The following is a 12,500-nucleotide window of genomic DNA, read 5'->3' as shown; positions in this document are numbered from 1 at the left end:
GAGGGCTTGCGTGTGCGTGTGTGTGTGTGTGTGTGTGTGTGTGTGTGTGTGTGTGTGTGTGTGTGTCTGCGCGTGCGTGCGTGCGTGCGTGTGTGCGTGTGTGCGTGCGCGTGTGTGCGTGCGTGCGTGCGTGTGTGTGTGTGTGTGTGTGTGTGTGTGTAAGTACGTGCATATGCATATGTGAGTGACTGTGTGCACACCATGTATGTGTATTGGATATGAGAGTAGCGGACAATACTGCAGCAGTTCAAGTGAGACGTGAAGCGAAGGACAGACTTATTGGCTTAAGTCTGAACTTAATGATGAGGAAAATAAGATTCTGAGTCAATTACCTTCTACTCAATTCAGGATTAATTACTACCTTAAAATTACTACCTTAAAAGTGAGGCAATGTCAATCAAATTACTTTAGCTTATAGTTATTTGTTTATTGTTAAATTTTGACAAAATGCTCTGGACATTTTACTCAAGGAACATGTGAATCTTCCCCCACGATATTCTTGGATAGAAATCAGCATCTGAAGGGAGGTCAGTCAATGTTACACCATCAGATAAAGCTTGAGTATGCTGCACTTCACTGAGTATTTACAGGAAGAGTAAAGGTAAAAGCTAAAGTCCCAACGATTGTCACACAGCTGAGTGTGCGAAATCTGTTCTCCGCATTTGACCCATCCCCTGGGGGAGCGGTGAGCGGCAGCAGTGCCGCGCTCGGGAATCATTTGGTGATCTAACCCCCCAATTCCAACCCTTTGATGCTGAGTGCCAAGCAGGGAGGCAAATGGGTCCCATTTTTATAGTCTTTGGTATGACTCGGCCGGGGATCGAACTCACAACCTCCCAGTCTCAGGGCGGACCCTCAAACCACAAGGCCACTGAGCTGGTGAAGAAATTATATTTTGGTTTGTTATGATTTTTCTTTTTATATTATAATCATGTTTCATCCTGTCTGCATTTCCACATATTAACATGCTGCTTCGTAGTAGCTGCGTGTCATGACAGGAAGCCAGTTTGTCCGTTTACAGTAAGTTACAGTAAGAGCAGATTTTCTTCTACATTTCTGTATCGCTCTGATTGAACTCTTGATCTGTCTGTTGGCTTTATTCCAAATGTCCCCCTTCAGTATTCTAGCTCATGCCCTCTGCCCATCAGTACCTGCCTTTAAGACAGAAACGCCTCCTGCTTTATTGATTAGCTTGAGTGATGTCACCTGAATTGAATTTGACAGTGAAAACGATAGCTGGCACACAACCAGGCAGCCTTACTAGTAATAGCAAACAGGCTTCACACACACTACATGGCTGCATCGGCCTGGCCAGAGGCAGGCAGGCAGGGAGCAGGGTAGGAAATTAGCGGGGGCTCGGGGCAAAATTCCCCCCCAAAAAATCCAGAATTGCCCTTGGAACTGGGGTGAGGGGGGGCTTTTAAATGCCCCCATAAAATAAAGAGTTGAATACTTTCTGTATTTTAACATTATTCTGCATTTGCAAAACGTGCCTCGAAAATGGCCAACTAGGCATCCGTACAACCCCGCCCCCTCCTCCTCCTACTAGCGTTATTTACCTCAGTGACATGTTCAAGCTACTACATTTTGTACTTGGGGCTTATGTTATGTTGTCACTGAAAAGCAAGTTGATTTGATCAAATCAGATGCATTTCAAATGGTAGGAAAATGAACTCAGATGGCGAATGCATAGAATAGCTTTCCTTCGACTAGCCTAACATTATGCATCACATCACTATGCTGTTTTATTTATCAGCCACACAGATTCACTTTACAATATCCAACACTTTCTCTCTCTCTCTCTCTCTCTCTCTCTCTCTCTCTCTCTCTCTCTCTCTCTCTGTCTCTCTCTCTCTCTCTCTCTCTCTCTCTCTCTATCCATCCATCCATCCATCCATGGATACTCTGAGACCCCATTTACACCTGGCATCACACCTGGGATTGTATCCAGATGTGATTTATCCACATTGTATTTACAAGCTGGCAAGCTAGCTGGCCAGCTAGTTCACTCATGTTTTTGTCAAGTACATTAATAACATGCCAGACAATCAACAGTGTTGTTGAGATAGGAAATGGGTGATTGTTTATGAACTTTTAGAAATAAAATGGATGCTTGGATAAGAGTCATTGATTGGTCTGTCATGCTACATAGGTGCAACTAAAGTATTTGCCAACATTTGATCAAATTGCCCTGGAAATGATCCAAAATGCCCCCGAAATATATTTCACAGGGGCAAAAATAGCCCTTATTTAAAAAAGTGAATTTCCTACCCTGGCAGGGAGGCATAGAGGAGAAATGCTATCATCCAGTCTTATCAGAATCAGAATCACTTTTATTGACACAAAATGCAAGATTACATACATATTCAGAGAGAAACGAAAATATATAAAAGATTATTTACAACACAAGCAAGTACAGTTCAATATATACAATATATACATGGATAGGACACGTGTTAAGTACGCATTAAATAGGAATTTACAATACAAGGTAAATAGGCATTAAATAGTCATTTATAACTTGGTAAGCAGAGAGACAGCAGGCCCAGCAGATCCCGTGGGTGCAGCACAATCAATGTTTATTCATCACATCAGAGCAGTAATCATCAAAACGCATCAAATAATCATTATAGGACATGTCAGTGTGAGGATTTACATCAAGCAAAGCAAAGCAATATTAATAATAATTAAAGCCATAAGAAAGTCCAATCATTTGATTTCAATCAATCATTGCTGTACATATTTGAATTCTGCCTGTGTTCATCAAGTTGCTCCTAATTGGCCCAGAAGCAGTGTTGCACCTTTTCAGGTTTAGGAAGGGCCACTAATTAATAACTATACACACAAATAAAGTGTAGGATGTAGTTTTATAAACTTGTAGCTTATACTTTTCAGTGTGAGTAAAATACTTGGTGTTTGGTGAGAGAAAAGCTGCTCAGTGTATTCACCAATATGTTCCAACACAGGGGTCAGACAGTTACTTCCTATTGTGTTGACACTTCCTGTGACAGTACAGTACTAGTGACTAGTGTCCTCTAGAGAGAGAGTGGCGTCAGCGGAGGACCAAAATGCGAGATTCATTAGCCAATGAACAGCCAGGAATGGGTCTCGCGCTACTTTTGCATGCTAAAATAAAGCCGATAATGTACAATTTGATTCATTTCAAGGGATGAAAAACCCTTTCAAAGTACAACACTGTCTATTCTCCTGCAACTCGACAGTGCTGCTTTTTTTACTCAAGAGTTCCACTTTCTACTTCCTGGAAAAAAACTGGTCCATTGGAGTGAATGGAGATGTCGGAACTCTTCTATTATACGGCTCTGCTAGTGACCAGGAAGTGAACAGGAAGTCATAACACAACTGGGTCAAGTGGGCGGGGCTACATAAGGTGAATAGGAGCAGAGGTCATGACATTTTGACTTGACTTGATTTCGTTGATTTCAGCCAGTCAATATGATAGACTAGAGAGGTAGCTCTCACTTGGTCAATGGTTTTTATCATTGTGAGATAGCCTTTCTTGAAATGACATTTGTGGGCACGGCTATTAAATACATTTATGACCTAAATGTTGATGTTATGACTGCTATGTTTGTGCAGTGTGAATGAGGCCTAGAGGGCGTTTATAGCAACAGTTCCTATTCTACAGTTATCAAAACAAAGGTGAGCGGCTCCATAAAACGCACACGACTTGACAAGACAGAACAGTCAAACAGACTGTTGGAGCCATTCTATTTATTTGTATTTTTGGCTGTAATTGAGTGGCTGAGAGTTAGTCACCAGCCGATGACGTGTTATACGTGCGACAGCGGTGAGAGACATTAATTGAGCCAGGTGTGCGACACAGCAAACAGACGCCAGAGAGAAACAGTTTCCAACCGCACCGCACCGCGCATTACACGCTCTTTAAGTTGATTATCGATATTTATTTTGATACTTGAATCCATATTGAGCCTTTTGAACCTACGTTACGTTATTTTGATTTGAACTTAATGAGGCCGCTGCGCTGTACACGTACACACACTCTATAGCCTACATCAAACAAACATTCATCTCTTCATCTGCACGAGAGCGAGAGCTGCAACTCAAGGTAAGAAGACAGCAACTGTGCGCGACTGCGCGTTGGAAGTCTATGGCGTCTGACGGCTTAAAAATTGAAAGAAAGCCAGGACAAAAGTTGGAAACTTCTCAAGTTGAAGACTTCGTTTGTCACCGATGGATTGGAAGGATTGTGCATCGTGTTAATTGTTGTTGAATGTGAATGAGCGTTGGAACGCATTATTGGAGAGTAACGTTAATTTGAAGAGGAACGGGATATTTCCGTGCATTGAATGTTGCAAACCGGCTTGCCACTCGCTCAATAAGCACTCACGTTGAAACATGTATGCACGAAGCCTGCTTGAAAGCCCGCCCGCGGGTGAAGTGAACGGCGTGGAGCTGTATTGATCAATGCAAGTGTGCGAAAATATTGCTTTGAAGTAATTATGTCCAAAGACCGCGAGGCTGGAACAAAGGAAGCAAACATGTCTGAAGAAAGAGAAAAAAGAGAGATCAAAATGACGGAAAAGGGTATTGAAGCAAAACTTTCTCATCAAAAGAATGCAAGAAAGAGTACATTTAAACAGATGAAAATCAAAAGAAATAATATTGAGTCAATGATGGTGGATTACAATAACGTGGACACTGTTGAAACGGCCTATGAGAAGCTCTGTGACTTAATAAAGGAATTTTCAGAGCTGCAGTGTTCTATTTATAATTTGCTTCCAGAGGAGCAAAGGGATTCTGATCACAATGAATGGTATTTACCTAAAGTTGCAATGATCAAGGAATTTCAAGAAATTGTGAAAAAATGGTTAAAAAAAGCGGTTATGCACGCCAATGAAGCCGAAGAACCAGATTTGTCACCTAATGCAGATACAACAGTACATGAAAGTTTGCATGCCACTTCTGTGGGTAAAATAAGTAAATGTAACTCAAAGAAAAGTGCCACGAGCAGCAAGAGTAAAGCCTCTGTTCAATCAGCTCTCATACGGGCAGAAGCCAAAAAAGCAGCCCTTATTGCTAAAGCTGCCGTGATGCAACAAAAGCATGATCTTGAAAAAGAAGAAGCTATAATGATGGCTGAGTTTCAAGCTAAAAAGGATACTCTAAACATGGAAAGTGAAATTGCTGCAGCAAGTGCAGAAGTTAATGCTCTTGAAGAAGCTACTAAGGAAGAGGATTATCTAAAGTATATACACAGAGATGATGATCAAAGGCTTGATGATGATGATGATGATGATGAAGACGAAGACAACAGAGTTTTGTATACTAGGACTGTCCCCAGCATTCACAAAGTACATGTGCAACGTCATCCTAAGAAAAGTCCTGGGCAAGATGACAACCATACGGACCTGTTAAAAATCATGGAACGACAAAATGAAATTACTCAAATGTTAATTAAAGAACAAAGACTCTCACTTCTTCCGACAAGAGAAATTCCAGTTTTTCATGGAAATCCAATGCATTATTTGTCCTTCGTGCGTACATTTGAGCACTGTATTGAAAGTAAAACCGATAATGAATGTGACAGGCTATTTTTCTTGGATCAGTTCACAAGTGGTCGAGCACAAGTGCTTGTCAGAAGTTGCATGCATATGCCACCTAAAACAGGGTATAAGGAAGCTAAGAAATTATTACAAAAGGCATTTGGAAATGATGTTTTGATCGCTTCAGCTTATCAAGAGAAAGCCCTGAATTGGAATGTGCTCAAAGCAGAGGATAGAAAGGGACTTCAAGATTATTCACTATTTTTAAGGAGCTGTTGTACTGCTATGACTGATATTGACATGCTGCAAGACATGAACTGCCCAACACATATGAAGACTGTCATAACAAAACTGCCTTACAAACTCAAAGAAAGATGGCGCTCTATTGCTTATGACTATTGTGAACGCACAGCCAAAAGAGCCAAGTTTAAACAACTTGTGGACTTTGTGGAAAGACAGGCAAACATCGCTTGTGACCCAATGTTTGGAGACATAAATGATGCTGCACAAAGGAAAGACAGAAATGTAAATATTAAAACAAGTGATGGATTTCGACCTCTAAAATCTCAAAAAAGCAGCTTTGTGACAATCACGCAGGAAACGCGTTCAAGGAGTCCAAGCCATGGAAACACTGAAACATCAGAGGAAAAAGTTTGTTTGTACTGCAAAAAGAATCACAACACGGATGCTTGTGAGCAGTTGGATAAAAGGAAACACGAAGACAAAGTGCACTTCTTCAAGGCAAATGGCATTTGTTTTGGATGTGTGAAGAAAGGTCACCTGAGCAAAGATTGTAGAAGACGCTTAACCTGTACCATCTGCAAGTTAAAACATCCGACAATATTGCACATTGTGAAGAGGCAAACAGAAGATGACAAAGTGGATAACGTCAACACTGAGAAATTGTCAGTGAGCAGTGCAATGGTTTCTTTGGAGAAGCCAACTGGGGCCGGTGACAACCAAACCCTTTCCATCGTTCCTGTTCAAATAAAACTGACAAACAGTGACACCTGTGTACAAACGTATGCTTTCCTGGATCCAGGGAGCACTGCAAGCTTTTGTACTGAAGCACTTAGGAAACAGTTGCATATAAAGGGAAGAAAAACAAAAATACTGCTGAGAACTTTAGGGCAAGATAAAGTCACCAATATTGACATCATATCCGGTCTTGAAATCTCAGGTATTAACAAAAATGATTTCATGAAACTTCCATCTTTGTACATCCAAGAGGAAATTCCAGTAACCAAAGAGCAAATTCCTACACAGGCAGCAATAAGTAAATGGGACTACCTGAAAGAGGTGAAATTGGCCCATACCGATGCAGATGTCGGCCTGCTGATAGGGAATGATGCACCGAATTTGATGGAGCCCTGGAAGATAATCAACAGCAAAGGAAATGGGCCTTATGCAGTTGAAACTAAACTTGGATGGGTTGTAAATGGAATGTTGCACAAAGACAGCCCTGAAGGAAGTGCATTGAACCACATTTTCAGTAACCGTATATCAGTAGTAAATTTAAATGATCTCTTAATTCAACAATATAACCATGACTTCCCTGAAAAGACCTCAAATGAAAAGTCAGAAATGTCAGTAGAAGACAAAAGGTTCATGGATGTAGTCTCAAGCTCAGCTAAAATAAAAGATGGACATTACCAGCTCAAGCTCCCTTTTAAACAGCATGATCCATTAATGCCCAACAATCGGCAGATGGCTGAACAGCGAGCGCTTTCTGTAAAAAGAAAGTTTGAGAAAGACGACACCTTTCAAAAGGAATATACTGCTTTTCTGGAGAATGTGATTGCTAAAGGACATGCAGAAGTTGTTCCACATGATGAACAAAGCCAAGAAGAAGGTAAAGTATGGTACTTACCTCACCATGGTGTTCGACACCCAAGAAAAGGCAAGCTTCGTGTTGTTTTTGACTGCTCTGCATCCTACCAAGGCACCTCACTAAATGAACAGTTAATGCAAGGCCCAAACCTCACAAGTACATTACTTGGTGTTCTATTAAGATTCAGAGAAGAACAAGTGGCTATGATGGCGGATGTAGAGGGCATGTATCATCAGGTCAAAGTGACACCATCTGACTCCAACTACCTGCGATTCTTATGGTGGCCAAATGGTGACATCACAAAAAGCCTTGTCGAATACAGAATGACAGTTCACCTTTTTGGAGCAACCTCTTCTGCTAGTTGTGCCAGCTACGCACTTAGAAGAACGGCTGAAGACAATGTTCAAAGTTACTCACCAGAAGCCATTGCAACGATCAAGGACAACTTTTACGTTGACGACTGTTTAAAGTCTGCATCCACTGCATCTGAAGCCAAGGCAATATGCAAGGAGTTGATGAACTTGTGTGAAAGAGGTGGTTTCAGGCTAACCAAATGGATCAGCAATGACAAGTCTGTATTGAACTCAATTCCTGAGGAAGAAAGAGCAGCCGAAGTCAAAACCATAGATTTGGATAAAGATCACATACCTGTTGAAAGAGCCTTAGGTGTGGCATGGAAAGTTGAAGAAGATTCATTCGGGTTTCAAGTGACATTAAAGAATCAAGCACCCACTAAGAGGGGAATTCTATCTGTCATTAGCTCTGTGTATGATCCGTTAGGATTTCTCGCCCCATTTGTTGTCACTGGTAAACACCTGCTGCAAGAGCTGTGCAAAATGAAAATTGGATGGGACGATAAGATTCCAGTTGCCTACCATCAGCTCTGGCTGAAATGGTTAGATGGTTTAAAACAAATGGAAAACATCAATGTCCCAAGATGCATCAAAACAAAACCCTTTGGAAAAATCAAAGAAGCCCAACTTCATCATTTTTGTGATGCTAGTGACAAAGGCTATGGAATGGTAACCTACATCTTGATGACGAATGTAAAAAATCTGAAACACGTCACATTCCTTATGGGAAAAGCACGCGTTGCACCTTTAAAACAAATAACGATTCCCAGAATGGAACTGACTGCTGCAGTGTTAGCAGTACGTATTGACAAGATGTTGAGAACTGAATTGAGGATTGATCTTCAGAAATCCATGTACTGGACTGACAGCACAGCAGTGCTAAAATACATAAGAAATGACTCAAAAAGATTCCAAACCTTCGTGGCAAATAGAGTTGGTTTCATCAGAGAAGCGTCAGATGATGCGCAATGGAGATATGTCAACACCAGAGTGAACCCTGCAGATCATGCATCTCGTGGCCTGACAGCAGATGCATTCACTAAATGCAATGACTGGCTTAATGGTCCTCAGTTCCTTTTAGCCACAGAGGAGCAGTGGCCTGAATCTCCTGAACGTCTTGAACCTCTTTGCTTTGATGACCCAGAAGTTAGAAAACCAAAGGTGACAGCTAACATCATCCAGACAGGCCCAGATGCTATTACAGCTCTATTACATCGCTATTCCAACTGGACCAAGTTAAGAAGAGCAGTAGCCTGGATGCTTGCCACCAAAGACCTGTTGCTAAAATTGAGCAGGAAGCGGAAGGATGTGTGTCAAAACATGCAAGCACAAGAGAACGACCTCACTAAGCAGAAATTGAGGATTGAATGTGAAATGAAAAAGTTCAAAGAATCTCTTGAACCAACAAAGTTGAGTATTGATGAGCTAAAGAAAGCTGAGACTGAAATAATCTGCTTATGTCAAGCTCAAGGCTTTGTTGATGAGATTGCCACCTTGAAGAAAGGCAACTCAAATGTAAAAAAGGACAGCTCAATCTTTAAGTTGGACCCAAAGATGGATCAAGGAGTGCTAAGAGTGGGCGGAAGACTTAGCAGAATGGCAATGCCCGAAGAAACAAAACATCCAGCCATTTTGCCCAAAAGGCACCACGTATCCAGATTGATTCTTGAACACATTCACATCCAAACTGGGCACGGTGGTAGGAACCACATGTTGTCAGTTCTGCGACAGAAATTTTGGATTCCATGTGCTAATTCCTTATCAAGGAAAGTCATTTCTGAGTGTGTAACATGTCGAAGAACCCATGCAAATGTCGGTGAGCAAAGGATGGCAGACCTGCCACAAGACAGAGTAACACCTGATCTACCCCCTTTTACTCAAGTAGGAGTTGACTACTTCGGCCCAATTGAGGTAAAGCGAGGACGAAGCACTGTGAAACGTTACGGTGTCATTTTCACCTGCCTTGCAAGCCGTGCCGTCCACCTTGAAGTAGCTCATTCATTAGACACTGATTCTTGCATCAATGCACTGAGACGTTTTATCTGTCGCCGTGGTCAAGTCGTTGGAATAAGATCTGACAATGGAACCAATTTTGTGTCTACAGACCGAGAATTGAAAGAAGCTCTAACAGCTTTGAATCAAGACAAGATAGAGCAAGCACTACAACAAAGAGGAGTGAAATGGACATTCAATCCTCCCGCAGCTGCGCACTTTGGAGGCGTATGGGAGAGGTTGATAAGATCATTGAAAAGAATTTTGCTAACCATCACAAGGCAACAAACTCTTGATGATGAAAGTCTTTCCACAGTGATGTGCGAAGTAGAAGCAATATTGAATAGTCGTCCGTTGACAACCATTTCTGAAGATGTCAATGATCTTGAACCCCTTACTCCAAACCACCTGCTTTTGCTGAAGTCGCAACCGATCCTTCCACCTGGACTTTTCAAGAAGGAAGACGTATATGCTCGACGTCGATGGCGACAAGTGCAGTACATTTCCGATCTATTCTGGTCAAGATGGATAAAGGAATATATCCCGCTTATGCAAGAACGACACAAGTGGAACAGAATTAGGAGAAACTTCAGCAAAGGAGACATTGTATTAGTGGCCGATGCAAACGCCCCCCGAGGTTCCTGGGTTATGGCCCGCATCGTAGACACTAAACCAGACCACAGAGGATTCGTGAGAAGTGTGAAACTTCAGACAAGAACAAGTCAACTTGAGCGGCCAGTCAGCAAGATCTGTTTGCTGCTTCCTGCACCTGTGGAAAACTGAAGAAAAGACTCACACTCACCCTCACATATTGACATGACATTACATGAAATTAAGAGAAAAAGATTGAAATTTTGTTTTTGAAAGAGCATTTAAATCATTTGGCTCCTGTTTTTTAGTTATTGTTATTTAGCACCGTGCTCATAACAATAGGGGCCGGTTATGTTGGAGCCATTCTATTTATTTGTATTTTTGGCTGTAATTGAGTGGCTGAGAGTTAGTCACCAGCCGATGACGTGTTATACGTGCGACAGCGGTGAGAGACATTAATTGAGCCAGGTGTGCGACACAGCAAACAGACGCCAGAGAGAAACAGTTTCCAACCGCACCGCACCGCGCATTACACGCTCTTTAAGTTGATTATCGATATTTATTTTGATACTTGAATCCATATTGAGCCTTTTGAACCTACGTTACGTTATTTTGATTTGAACTTAATGAGGCCGCTGCGCTGTACACGTACACACACTCTATAGCCTACATCAAACAAACATTCATCTCTTCATCTGCACGAGAGCGAGAGCTGCAACTCAAGGTAAGAAGACAGCAACTGTGCGCGACTGCGCGTTGGAAGTCTATGGCGTCTGACGGCTTAAAAATTGAAAGAAAGCCAGGACACAGACTGATCATGGAAACTCTTTGAAGACTTGTATAGCTCACACTTCTCTGGGCTTCCAGCCAATAGGAGCCCTGCGCCAAGAACCCGGTCGTCCATTCTTTTATGCGTTCTGTTTTTTCACCGATGGCGTCAAACGGAGTCCGACGGTACTTTTTCAAGTGCGCCAGAGATGGAAAAAGGGCCATCAGCCAAGCCAGGCGCTCTTTTTTCGAGCCCTATCGCTGCGAGGGAACGTCCTTAAAAAGCTGCTGTGACTGTGGCTGAGTTAGGGGCCGTCTGAATTCACATCCGGCTGGCAGAAGGATTCTTCGTAGACCTGGGATGGCTCAGGGGACCCGGACACTGTCACCGCGGAGAGCTGAGAACACTGTCATTGACAGTCCAGTGTTGTCAGCTGCACAATGTCATCTCCTAGACCAAGAGGAGCAGCTTCAGTCAGTGCACAAATGTGTCCGTTTGGTTTTCAGAGTGACTCTTGAACAACACTGAATTATGCATTTATATAGCGCTTATATAATAGCAGTCTAGATTCTAGCAAATGTCCAAAGTACCTCTGCAACTTTGCAAATCATCCACAGACTCATAAATCCCCACGCATCTAAAGATGCAACCATCACTCGATTATTTGATTAGTCGATCAACAGAAAATTAATCTGCAACTATTCTTTATAATCAATTAATCGTTTAGACAATTTTTTTAACAGAAAAATACTCAAATCGTTCCAGTTTCTTAAATATGAATATTTTCTGGTTTCTTTAGACGTCTATGACAGTAAACTGATTATCTTTTGGGTTGTGGACTTGGTCAGGACAAGAAGACATTTGAGGACGTCATCTTGGGCCGTGGCGAAAAAGTGATCAACATTTTATAGAGCAAAGTCACTAATTGATTAGTTGAGGAAATAATCTGCAGATTCGCCGATAATGAAGATAATCGTTGGTTGCAGCCATACACGCATCTATTATGTGCCCTATCATTCTGATTAAATCCATTATTCAGTAGCCACTCCTCTAGTCTGTCAGTCTGCCTGTGTTTCGGTGTCCATCAGCAGTTTGCCTACTCAGCCTTTCAGCAGCATGACAGCCATGCTGTCTGCTCTCCGCTGCTCACCGCTTCTCACGCTGAACCTCATCACACGAGAGGGCGTGCTCTTGCACTGTCATATCTTCAAGGTCGCAAGGTCACAAGGTCATAGGCACAAGGTCGCAGGCCGAGTCCCGAAGATAATCGCAGCCGTAAACTTGCCGCCTGCAGTTTCCCCCGACTGCAAGCTAGCTAAGGTAACGTTAGCTTCTTTGAGGTTAGCACAGGCAATTTCAGCTTACCGTTCATAATTAAGGTCACATGTATGTATATAGCTGTCCCTCCCTACTAGGTGCGCGAACGCTGTTTTAAGCGG

General features: G+C 42.2%; 1 protein-coding gene across 1 annotated transcript in view; it reads left to right on the top strand.

Annotated features, from left to right (window-relative positions):
- LOC310796377 (inactive phospholipase D5-like) overlaps nt 1-12,500 on the top strand; it is a gene marked incomplete at both ends in the record, with an annotated part of 81,511 nt that overhangs the window by 35,659 nt on the left and 33,352 nt on the right. The window lies entirely within an intron of this gene.

Source organism: Poromitra crassiceps (assembly GCF_964638095.1).
Source record: "Poromitra crassiceps genome assembly, chromosome: 22".
Classification (NCBI taxonomy): domain Eukaryota; kingdom Metazoa; phylum Chordata; class Actinopteri; order Beryciformes; family Melamphaidae; genus Poromitra; species Poromitra crassiceps.
Note: the sequence above shows the minus strand (reverse complement) of the source record. Positions and strands in the feature narration are given on the sequence as shown.